This window comes from Siphateles boraxobius, unplaced genomic scaffold (genome assembly GCF_051911475.1).
Source record: "Siphateles boraxobius isolate OS27281-9 unplaced genomic scaffold, OSU_SipBor_1 158, whole genome shotgun sequence".
NCBI lineage: Eukaryota > Metazoa > Chordata > Actinopteri > Cypriniformes > Leuciscidae > Siphateles > Siphateles boraxobius.
The window spans coordinates 876,737-887,638 of NW_027508764.1; the positions used below are offsets into that span (position 1 = coordinate 876,737).

General features: G+C 38.4%; 1 long non-coding RNA gene across 1 annotated transcript; it reads right to left on the minus strand.

The window, feature by feature from the left end:
* Positions 1-773: 773 nt before the first annotated feature.
* On the minus strand, positions 774-3,727 carry LOC143738875 (uncharacterized). Its single transcript, XR_013204061.1, has 4 exons — positions 3,473-3,727; positions 3,293-3,358; positions 2,512-2,551; positions 774-1,772 (listed from the first exon to the last, which is right to left on the minus strand). It is a non-coding gene; the product is annotated as an uncharacterized LOC143738875 (long non-coding RNA).
* Positions 3,728-10,902: the final 7,175 nt, after the last annotated feature.

Genomic DNA, 10,902 nt, shown 5'->3' on the forward strand with positions numbered 1-10,902 from the left:
AACACGTAACCGACTCGGCCTGTTACATATGTGTAACAGTATTTGCTTAATACATGTGTGTAATTACAATCTGTAAGTACAGGCTGTTCCATAACTTAGTTACATTTTGTTACTACTAATGTCTACTACTAAGTAATTAATTAAGTAATTACTCTGTATCACGGACACCGTAAAAGAAAGTGTTACCCTTTTTTATAATTGTTTCAGTTTGAGAGTCTGATATAGTGAAAAAGTCTAATGCAAATCAATTATTAAAGAATGAATAAAAAGGAACAAAAAGAATTATCAGTAAATGAACTCTTACACCAAAGAGTTACAATAGATATTTCTTGGTTGATTTCAAACATCCTCCTTTACGGTTTACTTTTTAACAATCACAATTTGGGCAAATATGTTGTTGAGATCAGAAGTACATTTATTTAGAGTGCACACATGCTTCATTTTATAAGAGATATTTTGGTATTAACATCTACATCAGCTGGAAAACATTGATTCTTGCTTTATTTTACTTTACAATACAGTAATATACACAACAAAACGGGCAATGAAAATGAATGCCAATAGAATTTCACAAGACACAAAGAGAATCCAAACTCCAGTGAAAGTTGTTCATTTACAAAGACTGTTCATCCAGTTCATCCAAGGTCAGACAGAACCAGAAGACAAGGAGGAGAATAGTTTGATTGAACAAACAGAGCAATTAAAAACATAAAATATTTGAAATACTATGGAAACTTCAGTATTTAATCACATATTTACATTTTCCTCCCTACTCTGCAAATGAAAATCTTTCACTAGTCCTAAAAGCAGAGGTCCACAGTGGAAATTCTCAGAATAAGCTTTCAATAATTCACGACACCCTGCTTGCAATGACCACACACTTTCTGTGTGATTTTATAGTGTCAATAAATTGATAATACCAAGTTCAGGCATAATTTCAACAGATCTGTAACTCTCTGTTAATATCGTCTTTGGCACTTTTAATTTCATCCAGAGTCTCCTGTAATTGAGCGGCCGTTTCTTTCATCTGATGAACAAATTTCAAAGTTTCGGATTTAATGTTTTCTGCTTTTCTGCTGTTTTCTGGTTGATTTATTTCAGAGAGCTCTATTGAATCACAATAAATACTGTAAGCATCAAGAACAAGAAATAGAGCTGAGACTACGCCAGTTACTTTCCCAACCATCTTAAGAGTTTTGGCAGCTTTTGCGGCTGTTTTCCCAATTTGAGCAGTGCGCAGTACAGCTAAAAGTTTAGTAATGCTCGAAGCGGTTTTCAATGATCTCACACTTGTCATTATTGCCTTATTTTGCACAGAAAACTCTTGCTCTTCCTTCTGAAGCTCTTCTACGGTTTTAGAAATTGTATTCAGATGGTCAGTTATTGGCTGGATTGTGTTCTGGAAATCCTGGATGATCTTCGCAATAGTTCCACGTAGTTTTTTCTGCTGGATCATGTTAGTGATGTTCGCTGTTGCTCCTGTTATTCCTCCAGCGATTCCAACTCCAATACCAACAGCAGAAACTGCTAAAGAAAGACCAAATGTGAAGAATGATAAACCCAGACCCACTAGAGCCGCGGTTCCTCCAGCCGCTCCCATTGATGATCCCACTAAACTGCCCACAGTAGTGGATTTGTGCATGGCTTCAAGTTCGCCAGTGATGTCTTTCAGTTCCTGTATTCTAATAATCAGCGTTGGACTGTTTTTGTCAAATTCAGAGTTCAGTTCCTTAATGCTTCGTTGCAGTTCATCATTAAGAGCTTCGAGTTTCCTGAAACATCAAAACTTATTTTTAGAAGTAGACAGCACTGGACATTTGCTTAATCTGTTTTATGATTTTACCATGTATCACCACTAAGAACAAATATTCTATTGATCATTATGCAATTTATAATGGTCTATAGCAAACTAACAACAACACTAAGCTAAAAATGTGTAAGGGCTCCGTTAATTCATTAGCTGTTAGAGACTGTGCTCCAGTATTCCTCATTGAATCCTCATTGAATTGCACGAGCGCAATTCACCCTTCTCAGGGAGTTTGATTGACAGGTGATCTGACCAATCATAACCCGCCATCCGCTGAACCCGCGCAATTAGCTGGACTGGAATATTTCTTCTCATGCATGCACCGTTATATAGGTCTACATGCATGCTTGGGATGGTGGATGAAAAATAAATGTGAAAAAAAATTGCATACAAAATGATAATAAATTGTTTTAATCAACCTTTATTAATTTAAACAAATATTCATTGTTTAGTTTATCATTTAATAAATGTATTTTCTTTGAACTAAAGTTAATAGGTACAACATTTGATTTGAATAATATTAAAAATATTGACATTAACTAGGTTTAATAAAATGCTGTAATAACTATTATTTATAGTTCAGGTCAGCTAATGTAGTTAACTAATGTTAACACATGAAACCTGGTAAATGTATTATTGATAATAATCCATTAATTGTAAAGTTAATAAAGATCAAGTCAAAGTTTTGAAGAAGAAATACTCACTGCAATGACACCGATCTCTCGTCTGGCTGATTCATTTCACCTGTGAACATTCAGCATTTTAACAGGTTACTGTAATAATAATGAAAACTAACAATATACAGTGCTTTATTTTTTCACCATAATATATATATATATATATATATATATATATATATATATATATATACCTTTTTTGTTTAACTTTTTTTATTATTATTTTTTAATTTTTTATATACATCTAAACTTTATATTTTATACTTTTATTACATTTATTATGTTATGTGTGCTGCTGACCTCTGTGAGCTACCAAACAAATTTCGTTGTATAACTACAATGACAATAAAGTTTTCAATTCAATTCAATTCAATTCAATATATATATATCCAGACAGGCATTTCACGTAAGTCATTTGTATAGCGCTTTTCAAAATAAAACACCTTGATTTAAAGCTGATTACAGAAAATGTCTTCAATAATTTAATGTCTAAGTGAACAGGAAATCTCATCAATGTTAGAAAAGGATTTCAAATGTAATTGTTCAAATCTGAAGTATGTCAATTGTGTGTCAATGAAAAAATTCAAATACACAGTCATCAGCCGTTTATGGGACCATTTTTTGTTGCTTTTTTCTTCTTCTTTTTTTCACAAAAAAAGTCTTGTGAAATGTTTAGCACAACAGGGCATGCTGTCAAAACATCTCCAGGATCCCAATGAATGTTTTAAGTCACATATTTCAGCTTCAGCAAATTTTGTTTTTGGAGTCCTCCATAATGTGTCTTGTAAATAATTTAAATCAAACTCACCTGAAATCTTTCAAATCTGCTGTGCAGAATATATGAATCTCACAGAAGATTTCAACAGTTTTCTGCCTGCAACAAAATCATTTGTAAACTTTTTTTCAAAAATAACAACAAAAGTACAACAATGTAGTATTTAAACAATCAAAATATATAATCATCCATCAATTGGAGACACAAACTGACTGTAAATAGAGACGTATGAATATTCCTGGAGCGAGTGAAGATAAATCTCTGACTGAAATGCGGCTCTATTTATATGCTCTCGTCCCTCCAGCTTCCTTTCAATATGAGTATGTAGGGAACATGGCATTTTCACATCTCTAAATTGCTTTAACATTATAATTTTCATCTTTGCGGTTTGGACAGTTTAATTTCTCTTTCACTCTGTGTAATGTTTTCCTGGAAACGCAGCTTTTCCTGCTCATTCAGTGTGTCCTGGAATATCTGATAGTTCGTCTCATTTATTAATACATTTCAGTGTGTCTAATCTGATATTGTTGTTTTCTCAGATGTTGAAAACAGTTGTGCTTAAATTAATAGAATATTTGAACTGAACTTTTTTGTAACATTATAAATGTCTTTATTTTTCCTTTTGATCTGTAATGGAAATTTTTAATTGATCATATCATATAAGAACGTATATGTTTGTGAACTGATGCATGTATGGGTGGCTGGGTGTGACACTTCGGGAACATATGGGACAGGACCTTTGACCCTAGTACTGACTTTTTGGTGATGGTCTTCAGTGATAACTAAGTGATAAACAGAAACTACGCAAGCATGGGTCTCCTATCGGTGGAAGGAGACCTTGAGAATGGTGTAAAGGCTGCCCATATTTTCCTGTCAGTGTCTCACTCACACTACAGCGTAACTTCTGTGTGGTGACTGGTCCTTCTTGCAAGAATAAATACTTTTAAAAGACTGTGTTTCAGAGTGTCTCTTAAGCAGTGATGATGGTTTGTTCATTTTTGCCACAACAACTTGGTGTCAGAATAGTGGGATTCCTTGGAAGCAACAGCTCCACCTTGTAGGCTTCAGAGAGACGGGCCGACCGCATCAGGCCGCATCAGGGCCGCATCACGGCCGCATCAGGGCCGCATCAGGTCCGCATCAGGGCCGCATCAGGGCCGCATCACGGCCGCATCACGGCCGCATCAGGTCTGCATCAGGGCCGCATCAGGCCGCATCACGGCCACATCAGGTCCGCATCAGGGCCGCATCACGGCCGCATCAGGTCCGCATCAGGGCCGCATCACGGCCGCATCAGGCCGCATCACGGCCGCATCAGGTCTGCATCAGGCCGCATCAGGGCCGCATCACGGCCGCATCAGGGCCGCATCACGGCCGCATCACGGCCGCATCAGCGCCGCATCACGGCCGACATCTGGGCCACATCAGATACACAAGTATCACTGGTAAGAGGCGACTAAATTTATTTTCTTTTGGAAATCTAATCTGGCTGAGACTGTTTTCTGGGGTGCGAGTACAAGTGACCTGGGATTGACTGAGACCTGAGTAAGCTGTGATTGATTGGGACCTGGGAACAGGTCAAGAAGTTTGCATGCAGGCTTATCCGGAATTAATTGAGATCTAGAAATAGGTCAAGAGATTTCAAGCGGATGAACCTGTCCGATTTTCGGTGAAAAGTCGGATCTGTCGGAGACGTCTGACATATTATTAGACGCGCGCCAAACGGTAAATCCACAGAGAACAGAAACCAGCCAGTATGGGGAAATCTCAAAGCAAGCTTGCCATGATACACTGTTTTCTGTCAAATGAGAAAGAATTACGGGCAGAAGTGTGTGCCAGATATAGAGAAGTTGATCAAACATGATGATTTTCAGAATCAGAATCAGATCAGAATCAGAATCAGAAAGAGCTTTATTGCCAAGTGTGCTTGCACACACAAGGAATTTGTTTTGGTACTGAGGCTTCCAGTGGACATATACAAATACAACATGAAACATAATACTACAAATTATAAGAATAAAAAATAAAAATATAAATATATGAGAATAAAACTATCACAGTTGGGTTTAGTCAGAATAGACATTTTCAGATTTACAGATTATGAACCTATTTACAGTGTTTTGAATATTATAAATAAATAAATCTACATATAAGTATCACCTGAGTTGTGGGATATTGCACTAAACAGTGGGAGTATTGCACTTACAGGCATATGCCTTGGGAGGAGTGTTAACTGTTCAGGAGGGAAATGGCCTGTGGGAAGAAACTGTTCCTGTGCCGAGATGTTCTTGTGGCCAGTGATCTGAGTCGCCGTCTTGACGGTAACAGTTCAAACAGGTGGTGTCCAGGGTGAGTGGAGTCTGTGATGATTTTACCTGCTCTCTTCCTCACTCTGGAAGAGTACAGGTCCTGGAGGTTTGGCAGGGGGGCACCAATAATCCTCTCCGCAGTCCGGACTGTCCGTTGTAGTCTCCTGATGTCTGATTTGGTAGCTGAACCAAACCAGACAGTGATGGAAGCGCACAAGACAGACTCAATGACGGCTGAGTAGAACTGAATCAGCAGATCCTGTGGCAGGTTGAACTTCCTCAGCTGGCGAAGGAAGTACAGTCTCTGCTGGGCCTTTTTCACAGTGGAGTCAATGTGATTGTCCCACTTCAGGTCCTGAGAGATGATAGTGCCCAGGAACCTGAATGACTCCACTGCTTCCACAGTGCTGTTCATGATGGTGAGTGGGAGGAGTGCTGAGCTGTTCCTCCTGAAGTCCACGATCATCTCCACTGTTTTGAGCGTGTTCAGCTCAAGGTTGTTATAACTGCACCAGACAGCCAGCTGTTCAACCTCCAGTCTGTAAGCAGACTCGTCACCGTTTCGGATGAGACCGATGACAGTGGTGTCGTCTGCAAATTTCAGGAGCTTGACAGTGGGGTCTTTAGAAGTGCAGTCATTAGTGTACAGGGAGAAGAGCAGTGGGGAGAGAACGCACCCTTGGGGAGCACCAGTGCTGATTGTGAGTGTCTTGGATGTATGTTTCCCCAGTCTCACTCGCTGCTGCCGGTCCGTCAGGAAGCTGGTGATCCACTGACAGATCGAGGATGGTATGGAGAGCTGGGTCAGTTTGGCTGTGAGAAGACCAGGCATGATGGTATTGAAGGCCGAACTGAAGTCCACAAAGAGGATCCTTGCATAAGTCCCTGGTCTGTCGAGATGTTGCAGGATATAATGCAGTCCCATGTTGACTGCATCATCCACAGACCTGTTTGCTCTGTAAGCAAACTGAAAGGGATCCAGCAGGGGTCCAGTGATGTCCTTCAGGTGGGCCAGCACCAGTCTTTCAAACGACTTCATGACCACAGACGTGAGAGCGACAGGTCTGTAGTCATTAAGTCCAGTGATTTTGGGTTTTTTGGGGACAGGAATGATAGTGGAGCGTTTGAAGCAGCAGGGAACTTCACACTGCTCCAATGATCTGTTGAAGATCTGCGTGAAGACCGGGGCCAGTTGGTCAGCGCAGGCTTTTAAACAAGCAGATGAGATGCCGTCTGGGCCTGAGGCTTTCCTAGTCTTATGTTTTTTGAAGACTCGGCTCACGTCCTCCACACAGACCTTAAGCTCAGGTTGGATGGCAGGAGGGGGGAGTGATAATTGGAGAACAGGAGGTGATGCTGAATGTGTGAAGTGCAGATCAGACCGGGTGTGTGGTGTGAATGAGGGCTTTTCAAACCGGCAGTAAAATGAATTTAAATCGTCAGCCAGGTGTTGATTGTCCACAGATCGGGGGGATGGTGACTTGTAGTTGGTAATGTTCCTCAGGCCATTCCAGACTGATGATGGGTCGTTGGATGAAAACTGGTTTTTCAGTTTATCAGAGTAGTTCCTTTTAGCAACTGTGATCTCCTTTGTCAATCTGTTTCTGGCCTGGTTATACAAGATTTTATCCCCACTTCTGTAAGCATCCTCTTTGGCATGACGAAGGTGTTTGAGTTTCCCAGTAAACCATGGTTTATCATTAGAGAATGATAAGAAAGTCCTGGTAGGAATGCATGTATCCTCACAGAAACTTATATATGATGTTACAGTATCTGTGAGCTCATCCAGATCATTGGTAGCAGCTTCAAAAACAGTCCAATCAGTGCAATCAAAGCAGGCCTGTAGATTCTGCTCTGCTTCATTAGTCCATCTTTTCACAGTCCTTATTCCAGGTTTAGCTGATTTCAGTTTCTGCCTGTAGGTCGGTATGAGATGAACCAAACAGTGATCAGAGAGCCCCAAAGCTGCCCGTGGGACCGAGTGATATGCATTTCTTATTGTGGTGTAACAGTGGTCCAGTATATTACTGTCTCTGGTGGGACATGTAACGTGCTGTCTGTATTTTGGTAGTTCACGGGAAAGATTTGCTTTGTTAAAATCCCCAAGAATGATTAAAAGAGAGTCTGGGTACCTTTGTTCCGTTTCAGATATTTGTTCAGCCAGCTGTTGTAGCGCCGCGCTCGCGCACGCGTCTGGAGGGATGTAAACATTCACGAGAATGAAAGAGGAAAATTCCCGAGGCGAGTAGAAGGGTTTACAGTTTATGAAATGTGCCTCTAAATTAGGAGAGCACATCTTCTTCAGTGTTGTTACATCTGAACACCAACTTTCGTTAATGTAGAAACACAATCCACCACCTCTCGTTTTCCCCGTTAGCTCCGCGATGCGATCCGCTCGGAACAGCTGGAAGCCCGGCAGATGTATTGCGTTGTCCGGTATGGCTTCACTCAGCCAGGTTTCAGTGAAGCACAAAGCAGCAGAGTTTAAAAAATCCTTGTTAGTGTGGGTGAGGAGAAGAAGTTCATCCGTTTTGTTAGGAAGGGATCGGAGATTCGCGAGATGAATGCTGGGGAGTGCAGTGCGAAGGCCGCGCTCGCGGAGTTTAACCAGCGCGCCGGCTCGCTTCCCGCGTTTGCGTCTGAACGCGCGTTTGAACAACAACGCTGCCCCTCCGACGAGAATGTCCAGCAAAACGTCCGAATAATCAAAAACTGTAGAAAAGGTTTCTGGTGTGTGTTTCCTAATGTCCAATAGTTCGTCTTTGGTGAAACTGATAGGAAAAGAATGACTAAACGCAGAACAAACGAACAAAAACAACACACTAGCTGGAGAGCTCCACACCGAGGCAGCCATCCGCGGCGCCATCTTGGAATTTTCCCAGAGAGAGAACACTGACTGGAGGTGGTGCGGGAATCGGTTGAATTGATGGCACTCTGTCTGTCTTTCTGTTATCGGCCTGCTAAAGCAAGCTTGAACCAAATAATGATAATGAACCAAAACAACCCAGCTGACTTTCTAAAATCAAGTGAATAATGAACAGACATGCTTTGAAACTGCTGGAAACAAGTCAGTTTCTCTTTTGAGTCAAAAGTCCACAAATGCTTGTTTTCTCTATCAGTGGTTTTGTATTACAAACATTTTTATAATTCCATGTTTACAGCTTTTATACATTTTCAGACCTTTTTTTAATGACTTTTGTGCTTCATTTTGTGGAAATATCATTTGAATCTTTATTATGATGAATGTAAAATACCTTTAATTATTGATTATGTTGTGGCAAAAATCCTGTTAAACATCATCACTGCATAAGAGACACTCAGAGTCAAAATAGGTTCAGTCTAGTACACAGAAGTTACGCTGTGCAAGAGAGTGACACACAACAGGAAGATATGAGACAGCCTTTATACTCTTTTCAAGGTTCCTCCTCACCCGCTGTACCTTTCACCCACCCAGATAAGGTCCTTACTGCTGTTCAGTTTCTACTTAAAGACACAAACTGAAATAAACTGGCCAAAACTGACCGTCCCTAAGGTCAGAGGTCCTGTCCCATATGTTCCTGAAACGTCACGCACAAGCACGTACACACATATATTTTATACATTGTATAGCTTCTTTCTCTTATGATACCTGTTTGGGATCAATGACTATTCAAATTTCTATTACAATTATTAATTACAGGTACCGATAGACAGGCAAAAACTCAGTAAACTTCTGCTTTATTTCACATCATCTCTCACAGAAACATATGAAGATGATGATGAAGATGATGAAGATAAAGAATTGCCCAGGACTCAATCTATGGACAATTTGGCTCTGATGCAACAGACTGACCCTTCGAAGTTTTGATTATTATAGTTCAGCCTCACATAATCCAGAAATATATTAATACTGTGATCAGTAAAGTGTCATATCTTTAAAATTCACTATCATTAACATTCACTATCATTAACATTCACTATCATTAACATTCTCTATCATTAACATTCTCTATCATTAACATTCTCTATCATTAACATTCACTATCATTAACATTCACTATCATTAACATTCTCTATCATTAACATTCACTATCATTAACATTCACTATCATTAACATTCACTATCTTTAACATTCACTATCATTAACATTCTCTATCATTAACATTCACTATCATTAACATTCACTATCATTAACATTCACTATCATTAACATTCACTATCATTAACATTCACTATCATTAACATTCACTATCATTAACATTCACTATCATTAACATTCACTATCATTAACATTCACTATCTTTAACATTCACTATCATTAACATTCTCTATCATTAACATTCACTATCATTAACATTCACTATCATTAACATTCACTATCATTAACATTCTCTATCATTAACATTCACTATCATTAACATTCTCTATCATTAACATTCACTATCATTAACATTCACTATCATTAACATTCACTATCATTAACATTCACTATCATTAACATTCACTATCATTAACATTCTCTATCATTAACATTCACTATCATTAACATTCTCTATCATTAACATTCTCTATCATTAACATTCACTATCATTAACATTCTCTATCATTAACATTCACTATCATTAACATTCACTATCATTAACATTCACTATCATTAACATTCTCTATCATTAACATTCTCTATCATTAACATTCACTATCATTAACATTCACTATCATTAACATTCACTATCATTAACATTCTCTATCATTAACATTCACTATCATTAACATTCACTATCATTAACATTCACTATCTTTAACATTCACTATCATTAACATTCTCTATCATTAACATTCACTATCATTAACATTCACTATCATTAACATTCACTATCATTAACATTCACTATCATTAACATTCTCTATCATTAACATTCACTATCATTAACATTCACTATCATTAACATTCACTATCTTTAACATTCTCTATCATTAACATTCACTATCATTAACATTCACTATCATTAACATTCACTATCTTTAACATTCACTATCATTAACATTGTCTATCATTAACATTCACTATCATTAACATTCACTATCATTAACATTCACTATCATTAACATTCACTATCATTAACATTCACTATCATTAACATTCACTATCATTAACATTCTCTATCATTAACATTCACTATCATTAACATTCACTATCATTAACATTCTCTATCATTAACATTCACTATCATTAACATTCACTATCATTAACATTCACTATCATATACTGTCTTCTGAAGTCAGCTTCTCAATGTAAAATGATTACTAAAAAGAATGAATATATAATAGTTTATGAAATTAAACGAGTTTGGTTT